The sequence below is a fragment of the Rhinolophus sinicus genome, chromosome 18 (genome assembly GCF_057876585.1).
Source record: "Rhinolophus sinicus isolate RSI-liver-muscle chromosome 18, RSI-T2T, whole genome shotgun sequence".
Taxonomy (NCBI): Eukaryota; Metazoa; Chordata; class Mammalia; order Chiroptera; family Rhinolophidae; genus Rhinolophus; species Rhinolophus sinicus.
In genome coordinates, this window is record NC_142518.1 from 31,543,569 (window position 1) to 31,548,994 (window position 5,426).

The 5,426-nt window shown below is 44.9% G+C and overlaps 1 pseudogene; it reads left to right on the plus strand.

The window, feature by feature from the left end:
• The first annotated feature begins 2,520 nt into the window (after nt 1–2,520).
• On the plus strand, nt 2,521–3,378 carry LOC148754590 (GTP-binding nuclear protein Ran-like; annotated as a pseudogene).
• Nucleotides 3,379–5,426: the final 2,048 nt, after the last annotated feature.

Here is a 5,426-nt window from a genome sequence, read left to right on the forward strand (position 1 = left end):
AAAATATACATAACATCAAATTACCATTTTATCTACTTTTAGGTATACAGTTGAGTGGCATTAAATACATTCACATTGTTTTTTTGTGTTGTTGTTTTTTAAATCCTTTAAAGTCCAAGTGCCTTAATAGTTGCCTTTTAACTGAAGTGAATTCCTTATTTGTTTTTTAATTTTTTATTGGGGAACAGCACATTTCTCCAGGGCCCATCAGCTCCAAATCGTTGTCCTTCAATCTAGTTGTGGAGGGTGTAGCTCAGCTCCAAGCCCAGTCACTGTTTTCAATCTTAGTTGCAGGGGGCACAGCCCACCATGCCATGCAGGAGTTGAACCAGCAACCTTGTTTCTGAGAGCTCACTCTCTAACCACCTGAGCCATCTGGCTGCCCCATTTCCAGAACTTTTCAAAAACAGACTTTTTAACAAAAAAAATTCTACCTTTCATTCATTCAACACTTTTACAGCGAGGACAGGACCATTTCTTTTCACTGCTTTAAAAATCCTCTGTGTTTGGCCTATTCATCCCTCTTTTTCTCCCTCTCTTTCTCCCTCCCTCTCCCCCAATCTCTGGCTCCACTGATCTTTTTACTGTCTCCATAGTTTTGCCTTCTCCAGAATGTCATGTAGTTGGTCTCACGTATAATATGTAGCTTTTTCAGACTGGCTTCTTTCACTTCATAATATGCATTTCAGGTTCCTCCGTGTCTCTTCATGGCTTGATAGCTCATTTCTTTTTAGCACTGAATAGTATTTCATTGTCAGGATACACCACAGTTTATCTATCCATCACCTACCGAAGGACATCTTGGTTGCCTCCAAGTGTTGGCAATTAAAGCTGTTACAAACATCCGTGTGCAGGTGTTTGTGTGGACACAAGTTTTCAGCTCCTTTGGGTAAATACCAAGGAGAGCAACAGCTAGGTCATATTGTAAGTGTATGTTTAGTTTTTAAAGAAACCACCAAACTATTTTCCAAAGTGGCTGTACCATTTTGCACTCCCACCAGCAGTGAATGAGAGTTCCTGTTGTTTTGCATCCTCTCCAGCATTAGGTCTTCTCAATTCCAGAACTTTTTCATCATTTCAAAGTGAAACTCTGTAACTACAAAACAATAACTGCCCTTTTCCCCCTTCCCCAGACCCTGGGAGCCTCTATTCTACTTTCCGTCTTTATGAATTAGACTATTCTAGATATATCATATAAGTGGACCTGTGGCCAATTTTGCAAACAATCTGTCATCTACTCTTAAGATCAGTTAGGTATATAGGGCTTTAAATTCTTCATAGTCCACTCCTGTCCCACATTCTGGATGCAGCCATCCTTTCCCAGAGTCACATGTAATCTGCAGCATGCCTGGTCTCCTAGGGTGCGGTGGTGGAAGATCTTATTCTGCCTGAAGCTCAGCGTTCAACTTGGACTTGCGAGTGGTGGTCAGTGCCACAGGCAACTTAGCACAAACCTACTCAGGCCCCTCTCTCTGTCCCTTTAGTGTCAGTTCCCTCACACTCTAGGGAGCAGACGGGATGCCTCTGACATGCCCTGGTTGGCCAGGTCACAGGGGGGTCCAGAGTCCCACCAGCTGCCCAGACCCCCTGTACCCGCCACACCCATAAGTTATCTCCCTGAGCTCACCTAGCAGACAGCCATGTGGCTGGCCCCTGCCACATGGCACCCTGGACTCAAAGCTGTGGAGACCCTGAAGAGGGAACTACTGAGGCACCCCATCACTTTTATTGACTTCTACATCCCCTAATAGTGTGACCCTCCCCAGCCTAGGAAAGAGGAGAGGTGGAAGCGAAAGGGATGTGGAGAAAGGGAGAGAGAGGAAAAGCACAACAAGGGCTGTGTAGTAAATATGAACCTTGCTGAAGAAAGGTCTGACCTTTGCCCCCTGGCTCCTAGGAGGTGATCTCTAAACTCTTGGAATGTCGTGCCTGGTTAGAGTGCCTTTGCTTACATGGGGGCCTTGGGCCATGCCAGATAGTCTAACAATGTGATTTATGGTGGGGACTTTGGGTCACACAGTATCAGCTCAGCCTCCAGAGGGTGAGCAACCAATCGTGTCTACAGTACTGAGCGCCAGTAAAACTCTGGACATCAGGCTCGGGTGAGCTTTCCTGGTTGGCAATACTGACGTACTGTCACACATACGCTGGGAGGAGTTAACACTGTCCCTGACACCACCAGGAGAGGATAATGGCAGCTCAATGTTTTGACCTCGCCAGACTGCCCTATGTATGTCTTTCCTCAACTGATTTTAATCAGTATCCTTTTGCTGTAATAAACTATAGCTGTGAATATAATAGCTTTCAGCGAGTTCTGTGAGTTCTGTGAGGGTGGTCTTAGGGACCCCTGAACTCTGCATTTAGTGTCAGAAGTGAGGGCCGTCTTGTAAACTGTTGCCTAATTTGACAAGGGGATACAGAGGTGGGGAATGCCATGAAATTAACAGTGAATGTAAAAATAATGGCCGTAGTGCCCTAAGTCAGATGGAACACAGGGATGCTTCTGGAAGAAACATCACGATGGCTGCCCAAGGGGAGTCCCAGGTGCAGTTCAAACTTGTATTGGTTGGTGATGGTGGTGCTGGAAAAAACCACATTCAGGAAACATCCTTTGACCAGTGAATTGGAGAAGTACGTAACCACGTTGGGGGTTGAGGTCCATTCCACTGTGTTCCACACCAGCAGAGGACCTATAAAGTTCAATGTATGGGATACAGCAGGTCAGGAGAAATTTGGTGGACTGAGAGATAGCTATTACATCCAAATCCAGTGTGCCATTATAATGTTTGATGTACCACCAAGAGTTACTTACGAGAACGTGCCTAGCTGGCATAGAGATCTACTACAAGTACAGTTGACTCTTGAACAATGCAGGGGTTAGGGCTGCTGACCCGCCTGCAGTCAGAGATCTGAATATAACTTAAGTTGGCCTCAGCATACACAAATTCCCAACCACCAGATGACCCTTGAACAACGCAGGTTTGAACTTTGTGGATCAATTGAACTGCAAGGGTCAATTTTTTAAAATTTGTGCATAAGTAGACCCGCACAGTTCAAACCTGTGTTGTTCAATGGTCAACTGTATGTGAAAACATCCCCACTGTGTTATGTGGCAACAAAGTGAATATTAAGGACAGGAAAGTGAAGGCAAAATCCATCACCTTCCATCAAAAGAAGACTCTTCAGTACTATGTATGACATTTCTGTTAAAAGTAACTACAATTTTCAAAAGCCCTTCCTTTGGCTTGTTCGAAAACTAATTGGAGACCCTAACTTGGAGTTTGTCACCATGCCTGCTCTTGCCCCGCCAGAAGTTGTCATGGAGCCAGCTTTGGCAGTGCAATAGGAAGCTGGGAGAGCCCTGAAGCACCATATCCACATGTATGGGATACCTTAATCCTTGTGTGGCTGATTCGCAATTGTTGTGGTGTCCAAGACAACTGCAGGTAGGCTGCTCTCATAAAGCACGTACCTTCGGCAAATTAGATCTTCATCTTTATTTTCAAGTGCCTGATAGGAAGATACATTTGGGTTCCAAATCCATTTGCATTATGACAAGAAATTTCAACATTTCATCTGTCCACTAAAGGAAGAGCTACGAGATTCTTTAAATATTTCAACTATTGCACAATTTTAAATGGATGATAAAAAACGTCAGTTGCTTGCCTGTGCTACTAAAACTCCTTCATGGTGACTATCAAGCATTCGAAGTCTAGATCGGGAATTGTGTGTGGCTGACGCAAGCATAAAACCTCATATAAAAAGTTATGTTGGTGAAAGCAAACTGGTAGATTGGCTAAAGTCTATCAATCCCTCCCATGCTAGTATTCACTTTACAAGGTGTTCTTGCCCTTCATTCCTCCTATCCGTGGGTGAGTCTATTTCTCCAACCCCCCCCACACTCACACCCAGAGACTGGGCTGGCCTTGTGACCTGCTTTGACCAATAGAAGGGGGCGGAAGTGACTTGGGACTCCCACAGTTGGATCAGGAAGCTTGAGGCTTCTGCCTTGATTCTCTTGGAAGGTTCTGGTTGCCATATAAGAAACCATGGAGGAGAGGAGACCTGAGGAGTCCTAGTCCACAGCCCGACATGTGAGTGAGGCCATCTTGGACCTCCCAGCCCAGCTGACCCTCCCTCTTCAGTGAGTCCAGTCAAAACCTGCAGGGGAATGGGGGGAGGAGGGTTATCACTGTATGAGGGATATGAATGATAAATGTCTATTACATGGCTTTGTACACCTGAAACTAATAAAAAAATAAAAAAATAAACCTGCAGGGAAGTGCCCAGCCAATCACCACAATTATGACAAATCCTAAACTATTGCTGTTTTGCACCACTGCGTTTTGCGGTGACTTGTTTTACAGCAAAGGTTAACTAAAACACAAGTTCAATCTATCATTAAAAAATAAAAAGATATAATAGGAAGAGGAAGTAGATGGAGGTAGAGATAAAACAAAATTGGCCTGATCTTGATAATTGTTGAAGCTGGGGATTCATTATCTACTCATCTATTTTTGTATATGTTTGAAATTTTCCACAGTTAAAAGTAAAAAATAAAAAGGAGGGTTGGAAAGATTTCATTGGAAAAATGTATATACATGCAGTCATGGGCCACTTAAAGACGGAATACGTTCTGAGAAATGCACCTTTAGGGGATCTCATCGTGGGAACATCATAGAGTGCATTGACACAAACCTAGACAGTATAGCCGACTGCTGCAATTGTATGTGCTGTACTTTTATATGACCGACAGGCAGTGGGTTTGTTTACACGAGCATCACCACAAACACTGAGAAATGCCCTAGACATTAAGACAGCTATGACTTCACTAGGTGATAGGAATTTTTCAGCTCCATTATGATCTTATGGGACCACCACGGTATATGTGTTTCGTGGTTGACCAACCAAAAGATCATTAAAGGTGCATGACTCTACTTGAAATGTAACACCTTTTCTAATACTTTATATTTAATTTTTTTACATGATTGCATAATACACAGAGTAAAATGCATTTTTTTTTCGCACCAAACCCCATTTGGACTCTCCAATTCACTCCTGAATGTCATAGAGGTATTATATAAATTTTCTGGGTGTGTCATGAGGTGAACAAGAATGAAGAGTCCGCACATCCAGAAACCTCACCAAAGGCAGCTTGCTCCCCCACCAGGCGGGGCTCCTACAGGGCCAGAGCCCCCGCCCCCAACCCCTGCCCCGGGGGTGAGAGGGACAGGAGAAATCCAGCCTTCCGGGCAGACTGCTGTGCCCTCCTTCCTTCCCTCATGCCGCGCGCTCCGGTGGTGCCCGTACTCAGTCAGGCTCGCCTGGCTGAAGGCGCGGGCTCCGGTCTCCGGGTGGGGGTGACAGGGATGGGAGGGGCCGGAACTGGCGGGCCTGCCTGAATTAGGAACCGCTTCAAACTTTCC